Source organism: Delphinapterus leucas, chromosome 15 (genome assembly GCF_059928025.1).
Source record: "Delphinapterus leucas isolate spDelLeu-1000000601 "Yukka" chromosome 15, BTC_Dleu_Yukka2, whole genome shotgun sequence".
In the NCBI taxonomy this organism is placed as follows: domain Eukaryota; kingdom Metazoa; phylum Chordata; class Mammalia; order Artiodactyla; family Monodontidae; genus Delphinapterus; species Delphinapterus leucas.
Genome location: NC_143143.1, coordinates 70,710,415 through 70,736,209, shown reverse-complemented (window position 1 = coordinate 70,736,209; position 25,795 = coordinate 70,710,415).

Genomic DNA, 25,795 nt, shown 5'->3' with positions numbered 1-25,795 from the left:
AGCCTGGTTAACAAAAGATGAAATCATCCAGAGGAATAAATTTAAAACAAGAATGGGAAGAGCTGATAAACTAAGTTATTGATCCTACCTGAAGGAGATATCACAAAAATTGGGAGAAAACATTCCAAAGTTATAAGTGCCATTTGGAAATGTTCTTTTATTTGTTTCATGGAAAAATAAAACGTTGAGTGGAAGGTGTAATGCTGGGGTCTCACCTGTACATCCACCTTAAGCCCACCTTCTCACTGGAAAAGGAAAAGCAATGTAACTTATGTAGAGAGAACCTTCTTTAAAACAATTCCTCTTCCACGGTGTATGTCTCTTGGAAGATGGAGAGACAGACCAACACCATCTCTCCAGGTGCCAGGCCTCTGCCAGCCTATGCCCGCTGATGCTCATGTGTCCACAAGAAGGATGCTACAGCCACTGGCTTGAAGGCCACCTATTCTGCATAGCCTCTTACACACTTCTCCTCGGGTGATGCTGACACTGACATGGAGCAGGACCCTGTGGGTCTCCTGGGCACAAAAGCCTTTCTGTGTCCCCCATTTCTTGATTACAGGAAATAGGCTTCATTCAGCCTCCATGACCTTCCTCTGGTTCCAACAGGCAGGTTCAAACAGATGCAAATTAAGGAAGGGAGGGGATGCAGAGACAAGGGAGGAACAGTCAAGAGAAACAGTAGTGCAGCCTTGGGGCAGGGTCCTGGTTCCCCATCAAGGATGCACATAAAAATATCTTTGAGGGCTTCCCTGGTGGCGCAGTGGTTAAGAATCTGCCTGCCAATGTAAGGGACACAGGTTCGAGCCCTGGCCTGGGAAGATCCCACATGCTGCGGAGCAACTAAGCCCATGTGCCACAACTACAGAGCCTGAGTTCTAGAGCCCACAAGCCACAACTACTGAGCCCATGTGCCACAACTACTGAAGCTCACATGCCTAGAGCCTGTGCTCTGCAACAAGAGAAGCCACGACAATGAGGAGCCCACGCACTGCAATGAAGAGTAGCCCCTGCTCGCCATAACTAGAGAAAGCCCACGCACAGCAACGAAGACCCAACTCAGCCAAAAATAAAAATAAATAAATAAATAAAATTTTTAAAAAAATCTTTGAGCTGTTTTGCAAATACTGAAACCCCCACCAGGTGGGAGAAATTAACGGTAAGGTGCCCACAAGCATGTGGACCCCAGACCAGTTGGAACCAGAAGGTTGATGATGCTGTCTCCCACTTACCTCACCATCAACCCATGAGAAGAACGTCCGTGAGCTGATCACGCCCTCTTTGAACCATTACTATAAAACTCCTCACTACCCTCTCTAGGTCGGGACACACAGTTTTGAGAGCCTTAGCCCGCTGTGGCCCCCTCTGCCTGGCAAAGCAATATAACTGTTCTTTTCTACTTTACCCAAAACTCTGTCTCTGAGAATTAATTCAGTGTTGGGGTAAAGAGGCTGGATTTGGTTTCAACACCTGGACACAGATGAAGAGTCAAGTAGGTCTTTCCTGAATGGGCAGAAATGCTCATTCCCAAGGGAGAGACGGAATGTGGAGGAAGGGATCTGCGGTGCAAGGTCGGGCAGGAGAGAGGGTGTAGGGCACTTTTCTTCTAACTACCTTGCCGTCTTAGACCATAAAAGGGACCCCCCAGCACACACCCCAAGCCCAGCATCTCCACAGGCACCACCAGAAAAATGGAGGATTCCAGAGAACACAGTTTAAAGACAACTAAACAGAACCATCCCTGGATGGCCCCCCTCCAGCTCTGACATTCTGAGAGTTTAACAAGGAAAAATATTCAGCTAAAATCGCTGGCATGGTTAGGTGGTGGCTTAGCAATTCCTTTTCATGAAATTACTGTCTCTCTAAAGTGCAAAATATCTTTCTGTGTCGGAACTCCAATTCACTCTTAAGATGAGGTGATCTTCAAATCTTACAATGGCTCTCGTCCCAAAACCCATTCTACAAAAACGGGCCTTGCTGACCAGATTACTTCTCTCCAACACTCGCCCCAATGATCAGAGAATACTGTAATGAGAAGAAGATACTCTGGACTAAGCCCCTTCCCCACCTTTTTCAAGGTCACACACACAGCCCTGTTGCCTGGGAATGGATCTATCATGATGAATGCTGCTGGTCCTGAGAAAGACAAGCAAGGACGTCCACTCATATTCAAGGCCACTCTGTGGCAACGAAGTTCAAGGAAATGGACTGGTGTGGTCTAGTGACTTTCACCCCGTTTCTTGACCAGAGGCTGACCTCTGAACCTGAACCCCAGACTGACTCCTGATGCAGCCCAGAATCCTGCCCCCAACTAATCCCTAACTCTGACAAAAGACTGACCCCTCCCCCTCCCCATCACTCACAGACATATTCCCTTGGCCACATGAATCACAGTAAAGGCAAAGATAATATCTGACTCAGCTGTATTTCCTGGATGCCAGAACAGGAGCTGGCTCCGAACAGGTGCTAAATAAATGCTAATTGAACACAGGAAGGAAAAATGAAATGAATGTACAAGTGAATGAATAAGTGGGTCCAAGCTGAAAATGGCTCAGCCTAGTCTTCTACAAAAAGGTTGATTTTTTTCAAAGACCTGGGGCCAAGGAGATGGCCTGCTTTCAAGGTATCCATATCTCAGGTCCACTCCGGGGAGCTTTATGCTCTCCTCCATGTGACTTATTAATATTCTTGTCATTGGGCTTAGCTGTGCAGTGGGCAGTTCCTCCTGAGCTAAATGGCAGGCGATTGAACTAATGCCATTGTCCAAGCCCATCGATGCCCATGGCTGAGCTCATTACACCCCTTGTTTTCCAGGGAGTGTCCCTAGAATTCCCCAAATGGGCAGGTGGAAACAGAAGGAATCCTGGTCGTGGAGGAAGACCAGAGCTCTGCTCCTCTCTCTGCCACTAATCCCACAGTGTGCCTGCTCTAAGTCCAGTAGCAAAAGCAGGTGAGCTGTACTGCACTTCTAGCTATACTTCATAATTATCCATGAAAATTTCAAAACTACAGATTCATGGGTCCCACCCAACAGCCACTGATGCAGACCCTCTGGATATGGGACCTAGAATCTGGACTTCTCGCATGCACTCAATAAATGATTGCAACCAATGTAATTACTCTCAGAGTCAAAACTTTAATTCAGGGGTTAGAAAATATGGCCAGCAAGCTGCATCCAGCCCACTGCTTATTTTTGTAAATACCGTGTTATTGGAACACAGCTATCCCTAGTCATTTACATATTGTCTAGGGCTGCTTTCGCACAGTTGCAATGGGGACCATATGACCCACAAAGCCTAAAATAGTTACTATCTGGCCCTTAACAGAAATGTTCAACTCCTGCTGCAATTTACAGGTGCTTCCAGCAGGTAAGGAGAATAAGGTGTCTGACCCTGGCCCAGGTTTTTCAGTAGAGATGAGTGGGTTATCCCTGATCACCGTGTAAGAAGAAAGGAGGAGTGCTCTGGGCTGCGGGAGCCCCAAGGCTGACCTGTACGGGGATGGCCTTGTTCTATAATGTGGCACTGCCAGGTCAGGGGGAAAACACCTGCAAGATGAGAACCGGATGCCAAGGTGAGCCCGAGGCCCATCTGAGAACCAAGCTCCGGTCTCATCAACCCAAGTCCTGGTGAGGTGAGTGCAGAGGATGGACCCAGAGATGGGTTCAGCTCCTCGGTTTTAAATTCCCACACCCCTGCCCCTGTGTCAAAGGCTTGCCTGATGGGCTAAAGAATGTGTGGGAGGGGAGAGAGGAGAGAGGGACGCAGCCTAGGGGTAGCCCTTCAAAGCTCCAAATTCTCAAGGGAACCCTCCTACACTGTTGGGAATGTAAATTGGTGCAGCCGCTATGGAAAACAGTGTGGAGCTTCCTTAAAAAACTAAAAATAGAGTTACCATGTGATCTAGCAATCCCACTCCTAGGCATATATCCGGAAAAGACAAAAACTCTAATTCAAAAAGATACATGCACCCCAATGTTCATAGCAGCACTATTTATAATAGCCAAGACTTGGAAGCTACCTAAGTGTCCATCAACAGATGAATGGATAAAGAAGATGTGAGATATATATACACACACACACACACACACACACACACACACACACAATGAAATATTACTCAGCCATAAAAAAGAGTGAAATCTTGCCATTTGCAGCAACATGGATGGACCTAGAAAATGTCATACTAAGTGAAGTAAGTCAGAAAAAGACAAATGCCATATGATATCACTTATATGTGGACTCTAAAAAATAGTGCAAATGAACTTATTTACAAAATAGACTCACAGACATAGGAAACAAACTTATGGTTACCAAAGGGGAGGGGGGCGGGAGGGATAAATTAGGGATATGAGATTAACATATATACACTACTTTATATAAAACAGATAAACAACAAGGATTTACTGTATAGCACAGGGAACTATATTTGGTATATTGTAATAACCTATAATGGAAAATAATCTGAAAAAATATATATATCACTGAATCATTTTGCTGTACACCTAAAACACAACATTGCAAATCAGCTATACTTCAGTTTAAAAAAAAAAAAAAGGAGCTCCAAATTCTCAAAAACACAAGTAACTGAACTTGGGACATCACTGAGAGCAACAGGATTTCTGAGGGAAAAAGAGGCCACTTAGGTCAACGGTGGCCCCAGCCATCTGCCTGGTCAGTCATGCTCTGGGCCCTGGGAAAGCAGGTCTAAGTTAAGTCTGCCGTCTGCCCTGCACTCAGAGGTAGACCCTGCAGAGTCCACTCAGAGCACTGGGGTCCCCAGGCCTGGTGGGTCCCAGAGGGCCCTCTGGTCACACGTAAGCCCAGGACTGTTCCAGTTGCCAGGCCTCCCTGATGAAACTGTCCGAGCCAGGTCTGGCTTCTTCCTGTCCTTCCTGGCCCACTCAGACGCGCCATCCCAGATGTCAGGAAACAAACTACAGTCAGTACTGGGGGTTAAGGCAGACTTGTGTTACTTAAAAGTGACTTGAAATGCACACACACACATCAATCAATGTAATCTGTTCAGCTGGCAAATGGAATGAGGCCTTGGGGAAATTCCAGACTGAACAGATCCACCAGGAGCTAAACAATCAGGGAGTCGTGCCTGGAAACAGCTGCTTGTGCGAAAACATTTGGAAAATGCAGCCTCCCACAAGCAGAAGACACCAGGTCATTTCCACTTGAGAACAACTCTGCAATTCTGCACTCATCCCAGGAAGAAACTGTGACTTAATTTTGATGTGAGTGTCAAGCCATATTTTAATTTTATTTGTACGTATGCACCAATGACGGGCCAAGCTGGAAATCCAGAATGTGATCTCAGTACTTAGTGAGCTTCATTTCTTGCTTTCCTCTCCCCAAAATCAGAAGCAGTTTCCCAGCCAGTCCCCATGAGGTCTGACACCCACTGACTGCTGGTCTTAGCCCACCCCTTGCTCCTCAAGCCACCTTCACTGGGGGAGCCTGCCTATTGTCATAATAATCCCCTGAAGGAGGCTCAGGCAATGGTGGCTGAAGACTAGATTCTCCTCATTCTTTTCCTTCCTTGTCTCGCTTCCCCATTTCCCAGTAGTGCTTTCTGGGGCCACCACCCAAAGAAACGACTGCACGCTTTTCTTGTCCGAGAGTCTACTTCTGCAGAAACTCAACTAAGACAGCAGGACTGTAACTGAGCAGGATCCTATGGGGTCTTCCCGGAGCCACCCCCTCCCCCACCCCACGTCTTCCACCTGCCTCTTGTTTACAGAAAAACTTTAGCCTCTTAGGCCTTCCCAGTTGCAAAGAATAAATTTAATCAGAGAAGTGAGAAAATGCAAAAACAAAGGAAGACAGTCAAGCAGGACAAAATAATACTAGTTTAGCCATTAAACAAAGTCAAGGACCTTCAGTTCCTCCTCAAGGGCTGTAGGTAATATTCTGAGCTGTGTCCTTTGAGCTGTTTTGCAGCTACTGAAACCTCCACCAAGTGGAAGAGGTTAACGGTGTGCTGCCCACGAGCACACAGACCACAAACTGCTTAGAACCAGAAGGTTGATGATGTTGACTCCCGATGACCTCACCACCAACCAATCAGAAGAATGTCCACGAGCTGATCACACATCCCACAACTCCTTCCCTCACCCTGTCTTTAAAAACCTGTCCCTGAAAGCTGTTAGGGAGGTCAGGCCTTCTGAGCACTAGCTGCCTGGACTCTTTGCTTGGTGCCCTGCAATTCATGCTGTACTTTCCTTCACCAGAACCCGGTATCGGTGGATTGGCTTTATTGCACTCGGGCAAGCAGACTCAAGTTTTGTTCAGTAACAGGACCGTGTCCTCCTCCCACGCCTACCCCTGAGTGCAGACCACCAGAATGAATCAGCTGACACCCTCTGCTGTCTGTAGGGCTTGGGGGGAGAATCCGGGCTGTGCTCAGAGTGAGTGATGAGCCAGGACCCTCAGACTATGGGCCCAAGCCTGTCCACCTGTCTCGTTGATGGAGCTCAGATGGGACCAGTGCCCCTCCCAGCATCCTGGAGATAATCTCCAAGCCGCTCCCGTGTAAGGCGTTTACAGCAACCATGAGAGCTCTCTTTCTCCCATTTAGTTCTCAGCAGGTAGCATCAATGCTGCTTTTCTCTTCTTAGTTGAGTCAGTGTTTCTCCACAGGGATTGCTACTTTCATAAATTTGCGGTTTTGGATAGCCCATGGTTCCGGGCCCTGCTTTTGACTTGTAACAGCCAGTGGGTCCCTCTCGGGGGCACAGCGACTCAATCACTCACCGGCACAGCAGCCCCTGTTGCTCCTCCCCTCGACAGGCCGAGTGTGCAGGGAACTTCTCCGCCCTCCCTCTCCTCTGTGACTCAGAACAGGAGTGGCTCCCCCTGGTCCAATCAATGCTTCTATGGTTGCACCGGAAATTTCCACGTGGAATGAAAGCTTTGCTATGACTCACACCTTGAGACAGACATCTTCCTTCATTAGGTACATCTGCTGGGCTGCAGTGTGTCAGGCACTGTGGTAAGTGTTGGGGATACAGAAAAGAGGCTGGTGAGGCAAATGCCCCTGGGATCACATGGTCCAATAGGGGAGGCATTCCAGCTCACAGTGGGCTGGGCTCAGCACTCAGAGGCAGAGGGTGGTTGAGAGCCGGCTCAGAGATGGACTTCCTGAGTTCAAAGCCAGTCTCTGCCCCTCACAAGCTTTGTGACCCTTAACCTTTCTGAGCCTCAGCCCTTCCTTGAATACAAAAATAGAGGTATTCATGTCAAGTGTGGAGAACAGTGCCCAGACTTAAAATAGGAATCATTGGTAAATGTACCCACCCTTTGGAAGAGGTCAAGCGGCCAAGACAAGCAGAATGATCCCAGATAGCAGCTCTGCTTGTATGCAAGAAACCACATCCTCAAGAGACCAGGAAAGGGAAGACACCCTCCCACTCAGAGAGCAGTTGCTAAATTCAACAACAACAAAGAGATATGACTGAGACCTACAGATTGGTAGTGGAAATATTCAGGCTGTGCAGGCAAGCACCCCTGGAGTTCTCAAAAATACTTCAGGAGGGGCCCTAGGAATACCTAGAATGCCTGCTCTGTGTGCAGACGGGGGCTAAGAGCTGTTCTGTGAGCAGAGCTGTAATGAGCCGCCCATCTACGGGTTGGTGGAGGGACATGGAGGTATCTGAGTTAAGATGGTGAGCTAGAGGAAGCACCGCGCTGGGAACACCAGCCAGACCACTGCTACTGCTCCCCCGTCAACTCTCAGAGGTATGGTGATCTCCTTCCCTCTCAGAGCTAGACTTCCCCTTCCTAAAGGGTCCCTTGAGCTCTGAAACCTAGGATGGAGAGTCTCAAAGTGATGGGGTGTCAATATCTCTTTGAGATTCTGCTTTTAGTTCTTTTGGATATCTATCCAGGAGTGGGATTGCTGGATTATATGGTAGGTCCATTTTTTATTTTTTTCAGGAACCTCCATACTGTTTTCCATAGTGCACCAATTACATTCCCACCAACACTGTATGACTTGTTGTCTTTGCTTTTTTGATAATAAGCATCCTAACACGTGTGATATGATGTCTAATTATGCTTTTGATTTGCATTTCCCTGATGATTAGCCATGTTGAGCATCTTTTTATGTACCTATTGGCCATTGGTATCTCTTCTTTAGATGTCTATTCAAGTCCTTTGTCCATTTTTTAATTGAGTTATTTGGGGTTTTTTGCTTTTGAGTTGTAGGAGCTCCTTATGTACTTCGTATATTAATGCCTTATCTGATACAGTGTGCAAATATTTTGCCTTTTCACTCTATTGATTGTTTCTGTTACTGTGTAGCTCTTTAATTTTATGAAATCACATTTGCCTATTCTTGCTCTTGTTACCTGTGCTTTTGGTTTCATATCCAAGAAATCATTGTCAAGACCAATGTCATGAAGATTTTTCCCTATGTTTTCTTCTAGGAGTTTTATGGTTTCAAGTCTCATATTTAAGTCCTTAATCCATTTTGAGTTGATTTTTGTGTATGGTATAAGTGTCCAATTTCATTCTTGTGCACGTGGATATCCAGTTTTCCCAATATCGTTTGTTGAAGAGACTGTCCTTTCCCCATTGTGAATTTTTGGCACTCTTATCAAAGATCAGCTGACTGTATATGCATGGGTTTATTTCAGGGATCTCTATTCTCTTCCATTGCTCCATATGTCTGTTTTTATGCCTGTACCATATTGTTTTAATTGCTGTTGCTTTGTAATATAATTTAAAATCAGGACGTGTGATGCCTCCAGCTTTGTACTTCTTTCTTAAGATTGTTTTGGCTATTCAGGATCCCTTATGGCTCCATATGAATTTTAGGAGTATTTTTTCTACCTCTGTAAAAAGAATTCCAGTGGGATTTTGATAGGGATTGCATTGAATCTGTAGATCCCTTGATCAGTATGGACGTTTTAACAATATTAAGTCTTCTGATCCATGAACATGGGATATCATTCCATTTATTTGTGTCTTTATTTGTACTCCCATGTACACTGCAGCATCATTTACAATAGTGAAGATGTGGAAGCAACTAAATGTCCATCGATGGATGATAAATGAATAAAGAAAATGTGGCACATAAATACAATGGAATGTTACTCAACCTTTTTAAAAAGGAAATCCTGCTATATGCAACAGCATGGATGAACCTGGAAGACACTATGCTCAGTGAAATAAGCTAATCACAGAGGACAAATACTGTAAGATTCTACCCGTGTGTAGTGTCTAGAATAGATACTACTTATGTGTACTTATGTGTAGTGTAGTATCTAAAATAGACAAACAGAAGCAGAGAGTAGAGTGGTGGTTGCCGGGGCTGGGGGAAGGGAGAAAGTGGGAGTTGCTATTCAGTGGGTCATGCAAAATAAACGCCTTCTACAGATCTGCTGTACAACAATGTGCACACAGTTGACAGTACTGTATTGTACACTTAAAATTTTGTTAAGAGGGTAGATCTCATGTGAAGTGTTCTTACCACAATATTAAAAGGGGGGGGGGCAAAATATCTAAATAGATATTTCTCCCAAAAAGATAGGAAAATGGCCAATAAGCCCATGAAAAGATGCTCAATATCATTAGCCATCAAGGAAATACAAATCAAAACCACAATGAGCTACCACTTCACACCCACTAGAATGGCTATAATCAAAAAGGCATATAACACCATGCACTGGCAAAGGTGTGGGGAAACTAGAACCCTCATACGCTGTGGATACAAATGTGAAGCGGTGCAGCCACCCTGTAAAACAGTCTTGCAGTTAGTCAAAGGACTGACCATAGAGTTACAGTATAACTCAGCAACTCCAGTCCTGGAAATATATACTCAAGAGAAATGAAAACACATATCCTCATAAAAATTTGTACACAAATGTTCAAAGAAACATTATTCACAATAACCAAGAAGTGGAAACAATCCAAATGGCGGTCAACTGATGAATGAATAAATTGTGGTATATTCATAAAAGAGAACATTATTCAATAAAGAGGAACGAAGCACTGATAATGCTATGATATTGGTGAACCTTGAAAACATTATGCTCTACTTGAAAATGTATTCTCAGAAATAACTAAATTTCCTTGTCAATTGCATTATTATGAACTTTCATCAAAAAAAAAAACCATTATGCTCAGTGAAAGAAGCCATTCAAAAGGCCATCTTTTATATGATTCTATTTATATGAAATGTCCGGAATAGGCAAATCCACAGAGATAAAAGCAAATTAGTGGTTGCCTAGGGCAAGGGTACGAGTAGGGAGGAATGGGGAGGTAACTGCTAATGTGTATAGGATTTCTTTTTGGAGTGATGAAAATGTCCTAAAATTAATTATGGTGATGATTGCCCAACTCTATGGATATACTAAAAACCACTGAATTGTATACTTTAAATGGTTGAAGTGTATGATATATGGATTATATCTCAATAAAAGTGTTGTTTAAAAAATTCAATGGAATGGGTGTGCTTGTTTAAAAATTAGGATTTCTGGGCCACACAAAAATGCTTACTTCATGTTGGGGCCCAGTAAGTCTGCATTTTCAGCAAGCTCCCCACAAGATTCCAATACACTTTGAGAACCAATGCCCTAGGAATGGGGGAACTTCTTTTTTTCTTCTTCTGTGACTGCAGTTAGGCCCTGGGGGCTGATTTGTTTGTTTTACAGAAGTAGCTTCAGGTCACTTTAAGAATCTATTTATGAAACTTGCCTCCAGCCTGGCAGAAGTTATTAAGGGGCTAACAGAGAGTTTTTATGATTTTAATTAGAAACAGGCAGTGGAGCCCATGTAAAACTTCCTTATTGCCTTGGCAGTAAAGGCCCCTGTTCCCTAAAGGAGAGGCCAAAAGACATGGGAAGGCCCTTCTGGAAAGGTAGGAAACCATGATTTGCTGAGAACCTACTGCATGCTAGCAGCTTCAGTATACATCACCATATTCATACCCTGTGAGGGGGATATTGTCAGGCTCTGTTTGGTTCAAATAATTTAAGGGTCTAATTCTGAGCCACAAAAATCAGTGACCATTTCACTTATATTTTGCTGCATTAAAAACTACCCTAAAGCTTAGTGGCATAAGACAGCTCTTTTATTATGCTCATGTACCCTGTGGATCAGGCATTAGGCAGGGCAGAGGGAAGGAGGCTTGCCTGTACTCCTTCATGTCCATGTGTCCTGAGCTTCCTCACAATATGGCAGCTTCAGTATTCTTAGGTGATGGTTGAGGGAACAAAATGTGAGAATCCCAAGAGAACCAGGAGGAAGCTATATCTCCTCTTATGACCTACCCTTGGAAGTCACATAGCATCATTTCCATCGTATTCTATCAGTCATCCAGTCGCAAGATAAATCCAGATTCAACAAAAGGGGACATAGACCCCAATTCAATAAGAGGACCATCAGAGAATTTGCAGGCAGATTCTGAGCCGGTATCTGGGCTCCTTGCCAGATTCAGGAAGAAGTGACTTTTCCATAAGAAAAACATCATGTCTTGAATTTTATTATGAACTGTCCTAGTCAGGGGTTCATCACTTTCTTACCTCCCTCAGGGACTAGAATAAAGGGACTTCTGGCCCTGCCCAGCCTCCGAGTTGCTCCTTAGAGAGAGGAGCTAGGAATCAGTCAGAACTCTGAGTCCCAACCTTTAACACCCAGCAAGCAAACCAGAAAGCCTGACTCCTGCTGTCTTCCTCTCCTGTGTCAAGCCGGGAGTCTTGATGCCCTCATCCCCACCCCTATCTCCATCCCATCTTCTCCAGCGCAGAGCCTTATCTCCTGAAAGTCTGCGCTGAGAGATCAAGACTAGGAAGGTGAGATGGAAAAGGGATGGATAGGGAGTTTGGGATTAGCAGATGCAAATTATTATATATAACTAAATCACTTTGCTGTACACCAGATACTAACACAACACTGTAAACCAACTGTACTTCAGTAAAATAGATTTGTTAACAAAAGACTAGGGGGACTTCCCTGGTGGTCCAGTGGTTAAGACTCCACACTCCCAATGCAGGAGGCCCAGGTTTGATCCCTGGTCAGGGAACTAGAGCCCACATGTCGCAACTAAGAGCCCACATGCCGCAACTAAGACCTGGCGCAGCCAAATAAATAAATACTTTTTTCTTTTTAAAAAGGACTAGGGGACTCCCCTGGGTGGCGCAGTGGTTAAGAATCCACCTGCCAATGCAGGGGACACGGGTTCAAGTCCTGGTCTGGGAAGATCCCACATGCCGCGGAGCCTGTGTGCCACAGCTACTGAGCCTGTGCTCTAGAGCCGCCAAGCCACAACTACTGAGCCCGCGTGCCATAACTACTGAAGCCTGCACGCCTAGAGCCCCTGCTCTGCAGCAAGAGAAGTCACCACAATGAGAAGCCCGTGCACCGCAACAAAAAGAGTAGCCCCCGCTCGCTGCAACTAGACAAAACCTGCGCGCAGCAATGAAGACCCAATACAGCCAAGATAAATAAAATATTTTTTTTAAAAAAAAGGACTAGGAAGGTGATATTGGGCATCAGGAAAAGTGCTGAATACAGAGTCAGCAGATAAAATATCAAGCCCTGCCTCCGTTGATACAGAAAGGTAATGGCCATGGGTTTTTAGACGGGCCATAAGGACCCACTGTCACCCAGAAAAGATGACTGACAAATTTCCCAGGATAATTCACCAAGTGTAGCTGTTTAATTGTAGCCCCAATTTTCAGGATCTTGTCCTTGGCCACAACTAAATGGTGTGGCCATCCCTTAAGGCTAGACTCACATTCACCAAGCTTACAATAAGCTGATGCATATACCCAAATGCTCACATTTAAATTCACCATGAGAAGTGCAATGGCTAAATCATCCATCATCTATCCATAGAGAATCTGTAAGGGAGGCCAATTCATCACCAGACAGTTGTCATGTGATTTGGGCTCAGTGCAAGTGGAGCTGGCTATGTGACCAGGATAGGTGACAAGCTGGATAGAGAGAGCCTGATGGTCTGTCTCCCAAAGAGGTACTTATCTCAGTAGCAAACTCTCTGACAGCCCAGACAGCAGTCCCCCACTGGGGATCGCATATCCTCAGCCAACAGCCTCCAGGGCTCCCTGTTTGCTAGACTGGGGCTGATTCTAGCCCCCCACCCCCCCTTACCCCACCAAATTAATAAGCTTTCTTTAGACATGGCAGTGTCACCCGTTGGGCTGTACCAAAGATCTTTTCCCACTCCTGGTCTAAATGACATTATGTATTTAGGGCAACTTCCCAAACCGGTGTCTCTTGACCTCAGCAAGTTATTTTTTCACACTAAGCTTCCATTTTTCCACTGGAGAAACTAGGTAGGGTGATGTAAGAATTAGCTCACAGGGCACAGCGCAGAGCCTGGCTCACAGGAGGCACTCAGTAAATGGCAGCTGGTAATCCTATGTGATACATGAATGACGGTGTCAGATATCCCAGCTCATCTCAGGGAAGGCTGGCCCCTAGCTGCCGTGATGGCCCCAGAGGAACTGAGTCCCTTATGCATATTTCTGTGGCTGCAGGCAGAGCCAGGCGTCTTGGGTGCACCCCACCCCATCCCCCTACCTGCCCCCGGACACACACACTTTCATGTGACAACCTTTTCAATGTGTACACATAACCAGCAGTGTTCTTCCTCAGCTTAACAAAACAAATTGGTCAAGAGTCAATACAGGTCTTAATTACAGGCTCTGCACTGGAAGACTGATGGTGGAAGATGAAGAGGGAAGCGCAGGCCCTCGATGGGCGCCTGTAATGAGGTGTCACTGGTCCCCACAGTAAGTCATTTATAAACATGGTCTCCCATCTGCGGCTGTCAGCATCCCTGACAGAGCTTAATGAGCTGCTTCTTCCTGCCCCCGGGGTTAATGTCAGAAGCTGATCATGTTTTCTGTTGCAAGAGGCACTGCCTGGTGGTGAATTTCGTCTACAGATGTCCCCATTCTCTCAGGAAATGTATTTTCCCAAAATTTTTGGCAGGTATACACACTGAATTTCCCTCTGGGGCCTCTCAACCTCCAGGAAGTGCCATTGCTGAATTCTCCATTTGCAGCCTCTTTCTTTGGCTTGGGTGGGTTCAGGAGAAGAGTCCGTCAAGCCTGGAGTTTGGGTCCTGGAGTGAGGTGGTTAAAAAGGGAGCCTTAGGGCTTCCCTGGTGGCGCAGTGGTTGAGAGTCCGCCTGCCAGTGCAGGAGATGCGGGTTCGGGCCCTGGTCTGGGAGGATGCCACATGCCGCGGAGCGGCTAGGCCCGTGAGCCACAACTACTGAGCCTGCGTGTCTGGAGCCTGTGCTCCGCAACAAGAGAGGCCGTGACAGTGAGAGGCCCGCGCACCGCGATGAAGAGTGGCCCCCACTTGCCACAACTGCAGAAAGCCCTTGCACAGAAACGAAGACCCAACACAGCCAAAAATAAATAAATTAATTTTTTAAAAAAAGGGGGAGCCTTGGCATCTGACTATGCAGGTTTGGATCCTGGCTCTTCTATTCACAAACTACATGACCTCCCTCAGTTTCCTCGTCTGTAAATTGGGAGCAATAAGAGATAAAAGAAGAGATAAAAGAAGCAGCACGGTGTGCTGTGCTTCACCACCCTGGCTCTGACCAGCTGAGGCTAATAACCACCTATGGACTTGGAGAGACCCCAGGTCAAAAGACCATCCACAGACCTAACTGAAGGCTCTTTCTTAACCAATACACAGTGAGACTTACATTAACTGACCATGTACAAAAGCCAATGGACTCACTCCATCCAATCTGGGTGCAAATGGCAACTCTTAATTAACACAGTCACAACGAACCTCCCTTCCCTAGCACATAAAATTCCCTGACATTTGCCCTTCCAGAAGCCACTCGATGAATTTCCTCCACTGCGTGTCTTCCATTGACTAATAAATAAGTAAACTCGGTACTCAACCTTCTAATCACTGAGATAGCCTTTGTTTTTCCTTTAACAGCACCTCCCTCAATAAGAGTACTTTCTCATGTAGGCAAAATGAGGCTCCCCAAAGACGTCCATGTCCTGCTCCTCGGGATCTGGGAATACGGCAAGTCACCTGACAAAGGATAATTAAGATTGGCAGGTGGAATTAAGCTTGCTGATCTGCCAATCTTAGGATAAATAGATTAGCCTGGATGATCCTGGTGGACCCAATGTAATCACAAGCATCTTTAAAGGGGGAAGAGGGAGGCAGGAGAGAACCAAAGCATTGGCAGCTGAGACGGACTCAACTGATGTTGCTGGCTTTGAAGATGGAAGGGGCCATGAACCAAGAAATGCGGGTGCCCTCCAGAAGCTAGAAAGGGCAAGGAAATTCATCTCCCCTAGAGCTTCCAGAAAGGATGACAGCCCTACCAACACCTTGATTTTTGCCTAGTGAGAGTCAGACTCCTGAGCTCCAGAACTGCAGGATAATAAGTCTGTGTTGTTTTTAAGCCATTATGTTTGTGGTGGTTTATCACAGCAGGTGTAAGAGATGAATACAGGTATCCCCCTCATGAGGTTTTTGGTGAGCTCTTACAGGTAAAGTGCTTAGGCCATGCCTGGCAAATCCTAAGTGTTCAATTAATATTACTATGATTTTTAATAATGCCGTCCATTTCTTCATTATAGAGCTTCTCACCTCCTCCCTCCCTTTGACCATTCCCACAGCTCAGCTCCTGCCAACAGAGGTGAAGGAAGAAGAACTGACCTTTCCTGAGCACTTCCTGTGACCAGGCACAGTGCCGGGCACCTGGTCCAGCACTTGGCACCTGCCCTCTCAGTGGGTGAGTGTTCTGGAATCACCTTCTCTAGAAAACCAAGCAAATCTGGGCCCCAGTAATGGTAAGAGCCCAGTTACAAATCATTGGCCGTCTGGGGCATCTAAACAAGCGTCATCAATTACACTCATCCAACCCTTCTCCAAACACAAGTAGGAGGCACTGCTCTGTTAGGTGTTCTCACACCATCATCTGTCAGGGGAGCTGAGCTGCCCTCGACGCCCAAGCTGAGCAGGTCCCTGCCTCTTCCCGGCTCCAGAGCTCTTGACTCATCCCCTCCTTTCAGGACCGATGGCCCCGTGATTTCCTTATTCATCTGCCTCCTCCTTTGACTGTGACCAACTCGAGGTCCCGGCCAGTGCCTAGCCCTGGCACAAGGGTGTCAGCAAGTCTTCGCTGCGTGAAGGAGGGGGAAGGTATAGATCATTTTTATTTGTTCCTTGAAAAAAAGCAGGAGCTCTCCACAGCACTGCTTAGATTAACAACTTGGGCTTCTCCAAGGTCCTTGCCAGGGCCAGGGCCAGGACCAGGACCAGGACAAGGGTGAGGCAAGAGAAGAACCCAGGGTGTGAACTTTAAAAAGGTACTCCCTCTCCGGGGCTAACCTGTACTGGGACAAACCCAAGAGTCAGGGCTCTGTACATCTGACACCTTAGATGTCCCAGCCCCGCCCACTGCAGTCAGATACTGTGTCACCAGCCACTGTTACTGGAGCTTGAAGCAAATCTCATTAAACTTCTTAATGATAAATAAGTCAATTGTCCAACGTCACTGGAAGATGAAGAATTTAGACTGGTAAGGATATGCTGTGCTGTGATAACAAATTAATCCTGAAATTTTAGTGGCTTAACGGAGCAGTTGATTTCCCACTCACATTCCATGTCCACAGTGGCTCAGCGAGGGAGCTCTGAGTGGTCTAGGGCAGTGACTCTCAAACTTTGGGATGCAGAAGCATTAGCTAAGACCTTTGTTTAAAATTCAGGTTCTTCATCCCTACCTCCCAAGGTTCGGATTCGGTAGGTCTTGGGAAAGCCCAGGCATTTATATTTTTTTGCACATTCCCCAGGTAATTTAGATGCAGGTGCTCTGTGGACTGGATCCAGCCAGGCAAACCATTTCCACCTAACAGCTGGGCCCTGCCAGTGCCACATATGGTCTGACCCCAGAGCACTCACGGATCTGGCAAAAGGCTGGGAGTTCGGGTAATCTTCCCGAAGAGGCACAGACTTGGATGGGCTCGTCTTAAGTGGGGAGAGCCTGCCATCACTGGGGATTCTCAGTGGGTAGCTATAGCCCAAGGCATGAAACACTTGTTATAAAGACAACTGTAGCCAAGCGGGGAGGGGGCTACCCATCCCCAGGGAGCCGGACACCATACCACAGACATTTCTGTAAGCCAGGAGGGCTGTGGCACTGGACAGAGCAAATTCTGCAGCACAAGCCTCTGTGAGTTGGAAAAGAATCCAGCACTGAGTAGAGCTGAAAACAATGACAAGAAAGCTGGTCAGCGAGGGGGGCCAATGACCCCCCAAGGCATGGGAACCCTATTTTGTGCAACTTAGGAAGAAACATTTAATCTCTCAGCAGCCGGTATAAGAAGTCATTCATAGGAGGGGACTTCTGTACTGAAAAGCAGCCCTGATGGGCACCTTGGGGGTTGAAGCGAGCAATATACCAGGGGTCAGGCAAAACATGGAGATGATTCCAAAGAACACACACACACACACCAAAAAAAAAAAAGGAAGAGGAAGACAAAAGGCCGAGGGAGGCCTCCTGGCAGAAGGATGAATGGGAAGGAATCCGAGTAAGCTATAAAAGTGTCTATCAGGTAGTTTGCTGCATGGTGTCATCTCCAGTGAAATCTCCATTGCTCACTCACATTGGGAAGAGTGGGTTTTCTTTGGGGGAGGGAGGTGGAAGGCTCCCACCTCAGGAGGGCTGAGCCCTTTGTCAAGAGTGCAAATCAACGGGCGGAGAGCCATCCTCCCTGCTCCAATCTGGGCCACTCTGCAGTCTAGAGGCTCTGGCCCCTCCAAATGGTCTTGGAAGAACTCCTGGGCCTCTCTGAGCAGAGGAAGAAGCAATCACACCTGGAGAAATCACGAAGCAGCCCCAGTGCCTGGCAGGACTGAGAGGGACAGTGATGGTTAACCGAAGACTGTGCCTAACCGATTAGGCTGTGATTAACCAATGAGAGGCGTGCAACCCAGGAAGTGGGCTTGATGCTACATGCAGGCGAGGCAGCCCCTGGAAGCTCTTTAAATATTTGGGGCAGGGTGAACATATAAGGCTTGGAGCTAGTGCACCTGCAGGAAGGAGCTGGGAGCCGGGGTAATTTGGATCATGCCACTAACCTAAACAATCGGCCATGAGAGTAAATGTAATAAGAGTAATAATGATAATAACAATAGTAGCTAATGCTTATGTAAACCTACTAGGTGCGGGTTGTTTATTAACTTATCCATCCCCACAACAAATTATGATTTAAGTATATTATTGTCACCATTGTATGAAAAAACTGAGCCCAGGGAGAGTGAGTTGCTTGAGGGTACACAGCCCACAATAGCAGAGCCATCATTTGAATGTAAGCAGCATGCCTTTGATATCTATGTTCTAAACCATTGCCCTCTGATATATGTAAAAGTGCTTTATTAAATTAATTGTAAAGTGCTGAGCAATGTTACGTATCACTGGCTCCTGAATATCTAGACAAGAGATATTAAAACATAAGAAAGCAAAAACCGACCCATAGCTCTGAAGGACTTTCAGAGAGGTAGAGAAAATTGTGACTTAAAGACACTCCCACCTAGGGCTTCCCTGGTGGCGCGGTGGTTGGGAGTCTGCCTGCCGGTGCAGGGGACGCGGGTTCGTGCCCCGGTCCGGGAGGATCCCACATGCCGCAGAGCGGCTGGGCCCGTGAGCCATGGCCGCTGAGCCTGCGCGTCCGGAGCCTGTGTTCCGCGACGGGAGAGGCCACAACAGTGAGAGGCCCGCATACCGCAAAAAAAAAAAAAAAAAAAAAAAAAAGATACTCCCACCTAACCTGCAGCCTTCCCCAGGTGGGCAAAATTGTTCACCATGCCCAACATAGCTGCCCTGTTTCACAATAACAATTGCCATTCCAGGCACTTCTCTTTGGCAGATCAAAAAAAAAAAAAAAAAAATCAGTCAATACTTAGGAATTGCTATGAACCAGATCAAGCATTGTTTATACCCAGAAAGTCACAGAACTGGGCAAAGAAGACAAAATAAGAAGCCTAAAGGGTCAGTTCTGGGCTTTCTCAGCACGGAGAGTCAGTAAACAGAGACAGTCCTGGTTAAAGGGGGAAAGTGAGCACAGACTAATACAGAGGTCACCAGGAGATGCCAGAAAGGAGATGCCAAAAAGAGTAAGAGTTGAGTGACAGAAGCTGAGGGTCCTGTGTGAGCACAGCCAGGAATAACAGCGTCAGCTGCAGGCAGTCTGACCAAATCTGCTGAGCCCCATCCACTGGAAAGCCCCTAGTCCCAGGTGCAAAGGCTCTGCCCAGCATCTGAAAAACACGGCAGTGAAACTCCTCCTCCTGGTGACCCTAGGCCCAAAGACCAGAACAATTCACACTTTGCCTGCACCGTAGCCAAGATCAGGCCCCCTGGAGGCTCGTGATGTGTCCCTCCAGCTCTGGCAGGGGAAGGAGATAGCACGGGAATGTCCTTGCATCATGTGAGAAAGGTTTCCTGATCTCTGTGTCTGCATTTCATCTTTGTTGATATATTTATATCAGGTCTTGATCATCACACTTGCCTACAATTTAGGCTGTTTCCCTTCCAAACACACTAAATACGTGTTACCGCTAAGAAACTGAGTTCTCAATTTACACTGTTTTGCACTCATTTCTTAAAACATCTTGGTGCCATCTCAGTGTGAACCACAAAGCCAACCCTGCGATCTGGACCACGAGGGCAGCAAGCAGGCATCCACCCTTAAGAGCTCTTTTAGAGATGCTTAGAGCTCTGCAGTCATCCTCATGTTCCATAAATGCTAGGAACCACAGAGAAAGCCAAGAGGGGCCTTCGTTCAACTTTAAACAAATCCAGATAAGCAGACCCCAGGCCAACCTATCCCGACTACAAAAGACCCCAACAGTCTACCACCCTCCCATATTCCATGCACGTGAGACCCAGGACAAAGATGTCCTGTGCGATCTCCCAAGACTGGACCTGCTCACACAGCCCATCCCTCCTGTCCATGACAAGTTTGAAGGTGGCTCTTGTGGTGTCCTCCCCTTTAAGAATGAAGCACTTTGACCTTGACTAGAATAGCAAGAAATCTTCTCTTGAGACTGCGCTCTGAGAAGCAAAGCACTAGGCAGAATGATCCCAGACAAACCCAGTCTCCGCAGTTAGACAGCTCCCCAGATCATCCCCCTGCACCCCGAAACACAGCAGGACTCAACACCTGGGGGAGGGAAAGGGGCGGGAGCGTCACAAAAGAGTCTGCACTGGAAGAGTTTTCGTGCACTCAGGGAGCCGTGGAAGCGCCTTCCTAGTGCCCACGTGTGAATCCCACACTCCTCTCCACCCAAGCTCGCCACCACTTTCTACTGAGTAGCAGGGCCAGATTCTCCCCCTGGAGCCTGGGGCTCTCCATGTTTGCCTTGGCTTCATTCTCTTCCTGTTCCCACTTTTCTAATTCGCCTGCTTCCATGCATTTGCCGCCACACAGGTGCCCTTCCACCCGGATTCTACTTTACCCATCCTTCCAGGCCCCACTCAAACCCCACCTTCTCCACAGTTCCCTCACGCATCCCCCAAGCTGTGCTCAGTCTTGTGTTTCTGCATCACACCTGGTACTCCTACTGGGATTCTTCATTACCTGGGGTATAACTTGGGCTTATTTCCTTTTCATGTGCTTGTAAGAACCACCCGTATTCCAGTCCAGGTTCCCGACACGTAAGCTGTGTGACCTGGGGAAAGCTGCTTTACCTCTCTGATCCTGACTCCCGATTTGTAAAATGAAGACTGTAAAGTCTACCTTCCAAACCGCTGGGGAGATGAAAGCAAATCACATGGATAGTTCACCTATCACAGTGCCTGGCGTGCAAACATTGCCCCATGAATGTCAATGAAGCGCGATCCTGTAGGGTTTGAGTGGACGGGCTCTGGAGCTGGGCTATCTGGATTGAGACCCTGGTTTTATAACTTTCGAGTTCTGTGACCTTAGACAAGCTACAAGCTACTCATCCTTTCTGTGCCTGAGTTTCCTGCTCTTAAAATGAGAAGAATAGAACCTAACTTCTGAGGCATGCTGGTGATGCAGTGAGTTCAATCCGATGGAGGGCTTAGAAGGGTGCATAAGCGTTAGCTCTTGTTGCTGGCAGCCCCACACTCCCCTCCTGGAAGGCAGGGCCACGCCCCCAACGCCTTAGCAATCCACACCTCATCCAGCATCCCACCTGGTCGCCACAGAGGAACTGAGTCAAACCGCAATCACCTACCTCAATCCTCCTCCAAACCATGCACCTCCAGTCAGCAGGGAAGATTTTGCCAGACGCAGTCAGATAACACCCACGTCTTCAGTGTCCTTCCATCACCTATCTTCACGTCCCGAGATGGCAAAATCAGAACACTGAGCCGTCTCACTCAGTTGTGCATTTCACAGATGGGGAGAGAGGAGCACAGAGGCCAAGAAACTCCCCTGGAGTCACACAGTAATTACATTTTCTCTCAGCCTGACTTTCCCCGCAGGAATGGCTGCCCTTGTCAGTTTCTTCCCTTCCTGCTCCAGTCCCAGCCCCCGGGGCTTTGCTGGGCATTGCTCACAAACCAGGGGTGATACTTCACGCCAAGCTCGAGTTGCCGGCAGGCCATGGTCGGCACAGGAGAAGCAGAGGTCTTATATGAGAGGCCCCTCCTTCTGGCGGAAGGGCCTCTGTGCCCCTCCCCACATTATCGCATTATTGGCTCCAGCTCTGGGCCCAGCATCCCCTGCAGATAGGGCTGGCCACAGGCTGGGGGCACCACGATGTGAACTCTGCACCAATTCCTGGATGGGCGGTGAGCGGCAGGTTCACATCTTTCACATCCTTTTACCCTCACAGCCACCCAGCAAGGCAGCATCTCACTCCTTTCTACAGATGAAGGTGATGAGGTCACGGGGCAGGGGAGGAACTGACTTGATCCAGTTTTCACAGTTCACTCGGAGGTTCCAAGGATCCGTTTATAAGTGGAAAGACTGGTCCATAGTGAGAACCGGGAATGCCCGTTGGCTCCGCTGTGTTGCCCTGGGGGAGCCATTTCCTCCAGCCACACTCAGTTTCCCACCTGAACAACAAAGACTTGGTTAAAGAATCTCCAAGAGAGTGTCCTTTCATCTCTGACATTATCACCAAAAGGGTGATCCCATATATTTGGCAACCCACAGCCACCCCCAAATGAGTCATTCCAGCCGGAGGTCTTGGGGTCCCACTGATTCTTTATTGCTTCTTCCATAAGGTGCATTAAAAAAAAAAACAACCCTCTTTCTACTGATTTGCAAGTTGCCTTCAGGTGCACCTGGAGATGTTCTCTGCCCTTCTCTTTCCCACTTCCTTGCCTTTTCATTCGCACCCAGCCTGTGGCTATCCCAGGCCTGGACCTCCTCATGCTGCACTTTTAAGTGGTCTCCAGGATTCCTGCTGTTATCGACTTTTAAACCCAATCATCATCTTATTTGTAAAGCACTGTTAGAGGTGCAATGGAGTGGAATGAGCACCAGCTGAGGAATCAGACACACCCAGGAAGGACGCCAGGCTCTGCCACTCACCGGCCCGGACAAGTTAGGGAGCTTCTCTGAGCCTCAGTTTCCCCATCCTTAAATGGGAGTGATGATAGCAATCCCATGGTTGTGAAAACTGCCTAAGATCATACATGTGCCTGGCACATAGCAAGCTCTCAATAAACCTCAGCTGTGAGTCTTATTAAAGAGCTTGCTGCCCCAATGAGGAGTAAACAGATGCTCTTAGTACCCTGCTCACTCATCCCGTCATCCTACCCCAGACGTCATCTGCAGACAGTTCCTGTGTGCACAAATGTCTACAGGACAGTGCTGGGGAATTAACACCCCAGGAACAGGCCGAAATCACTGAAGAATGGGAGTTGGTCGATAAATTTCCAAGCTTCCTCACCCCAATGCATCAATCCTGAGCTGTGTTCCATGCCACCTCTCAGAAAGCTCCAGTGGGATTGAGCCGCACTTACCCACAGCCAGAACCTGCTCCCCCTGACTTCCCCCCTCGGTCACAGTTCATCCTGCTGTCCCCTCCCCCATAAACTGCTTGCCCCCAAACCTTTATCTCAAGGTCTACTTTGGGGAGAACACAAACTAAGGCAGGGGCTTCCCTGGTGGCGCAGTGGTTGAGAGTCCGCCTGCCGATGCAGGGGACACGGGTTCATGCCCCGGTCCGGGAAGATCCCACGTGCCGCAGAGTGGCTGGGCCCGTGAGCCATGGCCGCTGAGCCTGCGCGTCCGGAGCCTGTGCTCCGCAACGGAGAGGCCACAGCAGTGAGAGGCCCGCGTACCGCAAAAAAAAAAAAAAAGGCAGGAGGCAAATGAGTGAACATTCCATGGCCATCCAGTGAGGTCAGTGCTATAACGGAGAGAACACGGAAATAAGGGCATCATTTCAGTTTCAGGGCTGCATAAAGCAACCTGTTCTGGGAGGTCCCACTGGGAAATGGCTACAGTCATACCCCAAGCACCATCCATTTTTACTGAGTGCCTATTTGGTAGCAGGCACTCTGCCAGGTGCTGACAATAGTACCCAACTCCCACCCTCCAGAACTCACAGCCCCCACAGTGTGGCAAACGCTTATAATTCCATGTACCTGTGCTGCGGCAGGAGCCTGCTCAGGGACTGGGGCGTGGGGGCCATGTCAGCTGAAGCCTGGGGGACGGGAAGGCGCTAGGCTAGGCTGGAAGGGTCTCTGTGCTCTCATCTGTTAGACCATCGCCAGGAATGACAGATGTTGGCACTATCCCCCCGTAATTAGGACTCATTAGAAGCTCTGGCTCTTGGGAGCTGGTACTGACCTATATTTTGGAAACAGCCTAGAATTTGGTGTGTCCGGAATTCCAGCCCTGGCTCAGCCTCTTGTCTCCTAAGTCACTTCATCTCTCTGGATCTCAGTTCACACTTCATAACTTGGAGTCAACAATACGTATGGCTCCTGACTGTTGTACAGATGAGATGAACTAAATTCTATCAACACAGTGACTGGGAGCCAGGAGTGAGTTGGAGGACATACCTGAGAGAGCAGTGGGCACTGGGGGGAGATGCTGAACGAAAACTTGAATGTGGACTTAGCTGGCCTCGCATGTCCCAGACATAATGTGGGCTTCTCGAGAGATGCGTTTCGACTGGATGCTTGACGTGGCATCTGGGTGCTGGTGACTCCACTTGCTCTCCTAACCCTGTTTTGGATTCCAAGGTCACTTCCCCTCAGTGAACCCTCACCCCTGAGCCAGCTTCAGAGAAACGCCCTTCAGGGTCCTAAAGCTCTGATGGGGCTGGGATTCAAGGACCCAGTGATGGGCAAAGTGGGCATGTGACCACAGATTCTGAATGGAGAGAATGATCAGTGTTAAAGCTTCAGAAGGGTCTAAGATCTACAATGAACTTCATTATATCCACTCCAGTTGTTTTGATATAAAAAGTGGAAATCAACCAGAAGCAGCCTTATCAAATAATTTAAGCTTCTCATAGAATTTTTCAACATAACAAAAGATCACCCAGTACAAAACAATCTCATCGATCTAAAGTAATCCTTCTTGGGACTTACTTGGTGGTCCAGTGGTTAGGACTCTGCGCTCCCAATGCAGGGGGCCCGGGATTCAATCCCTGGTCAAGGAACTAGATCCCGCATGCATGCCACAACTAAAAGATCCTGCATGCCACAACTAAGACTCAGTGCAGCCAAATAAATACATAAATATTTTTTAAAAAAGTAATCCTTCTTATTAATACACACCCCCCCACACACAATTGGGCAGGCGAGAGGGTGGAGGTTAGGGTAGAAGTTCACGATGCTTGACCCCGAGGTCAGCGCAGAGATAGCCTCTCTCCCTGGCAGCTCTTTAAGCCATCACTCTGGAGAGGACCCTACATGAGGACTCTTATCACAATGATGTCCAGAGCCTCTGACCAGAGACTCAGTCTACATGTATTGGGAGAGCAAGAGAGAGCACGGACTCCTGCCACGGCAGCAAGGGTCATTGAGCTGTGAGCTTTTATCCTCAGTAAATCCTACCAAGTTGCTATCGGTGTAAATGCCAACTGCACTCCTACCATCTGGCTATAGGTTTTACATATGTGCAAATTAGGTCCCAATGGTTTCTGGTATTTGCTCTTCCATATTCACTTCCTCATGTAACCCCACCTCTTGACTGCGGGCTGGATCTAGTCATTTGCTTTTCATGTCTAGAATATGGCAGCAGTGGTGGGATGTCACCCCTGAGATGAGGTTATGAAAGAGCACAACTCTCCCTCTTGCTGGCACTCTCACTCTGGCTCTTGTGTGCTTGTTCTGATGAAACGAGCTGGAAATGACCGCGTGGCAAGTAACTGAGGGTGGCCTCCAGGCAACAGCCACCAAGGAACTGAGGCCATAAGTCCAACAGCCTTCAAAGAAATGAATCCTGGGGGCTTCCCTGGTGGCGCAGTGGTTGAGAGTCCGCCTGCCGATGCAGGGGACACGGGTTCGTGCCCCGGTCCGGGAAGATCCCACGTGCCGTGGAGCGGCTGGTCCCGTGAGCCATGGCCGCTGAGCCTGCGCGTCCGGAGCCTGTGCTCCGCAACGGGAGAGGCCACGACAGTGAGAGGCCCGCGTACCGCAAAAAAAAAAAAAAAAAAAAAGAAAGAAAAAAAAAAGAAATGAATCCTGCCAACAACAAGTGAGCTGGGAAGCCATCCTTCCCCAGTCAACCCCTCAGACGAGCCTGCAGCCTCAGCCAACACCTTTACTGCAGCCTCCAAAAGACCCTAAAGCAAAGGTTAGGCTGTTCCCAGGTCCCTGACCCACAGAAACAGTG